Source organism: Frankliniella occidentalis, unplaced genomic scaffold (genome assembly GCF_000697945.3).
Source record: "Frankliniella occidentalis isolate FOCC.00 unplaced genomic scaffold, Focc_3.1 Scaffold177, whole genome shotgun sequence".
NCBI lineage: Eukaryota > Metazoa > Arthropoda > Insecta > Thysanoptera > Thripidae > Frankliniella > Frankliniella occidentalis.
This window is the reverse complement of record NW_026267303.1, coordinates 153,941-154,327: the sequence shown is the minus strand read 5'-3', so window position 1 is coordinate 154,327 and position 387 is coordinate 153,941. Positions and strand designations below refer to the sequence as shown.

The 387-nt window shown below is 59.9% G+C and overlaps 1 protein-coding gene across 2 annotated transcripts in view; it reads left to right on the top strand.

Annotated features, from left to right (window-relative positions):
• The window catches only part of LOC127750359 (potassium channel subfamily T member 1-like), a 162,524-nt gene that overhangs the window by 134,007 nt on the left and 28,130 nt on the right, over nt 1–387 (top strand). The gene's annotated exons all lie outside the window — the stretch shown is intronic.

The window sequence follows — 387 nt, the reverse complement described above, 5'->3', positions numbered from 1 at the left end:
GCATCAGCTGGGGGGTACATTCATGGTGCCATGAATGTACCCCCTTCCTTTGGGGGTACATTCATGGTGGGGGTACATTCATGGTCCTACACCGGAGCGTATCTGATGGCTGCGGACCAACTCTCTAACAAGTTTGAACGCCGTCTGCCCTGCGGCCGAGTGGTCCAAGTGGGGCTGTGGTCCCCCCCCCCCCTCTCGGGGCTGGGGCCGAGAGTCTGAGAGGGTAAAAGAGAGAGGGGGAGGAAGAAGGAAGAGATGGAGCGGTGTAGGGGTTCAAGGGGGATCTCTTCGCGCTCGCCACGCTCTCTCGCAATGCCGCGGGTGCCTATAGCGTTTCTGTCAGCGCTCTCTTTTTCTCCCCCCCCCCCTCTCTCTCTCTCTCTCTCT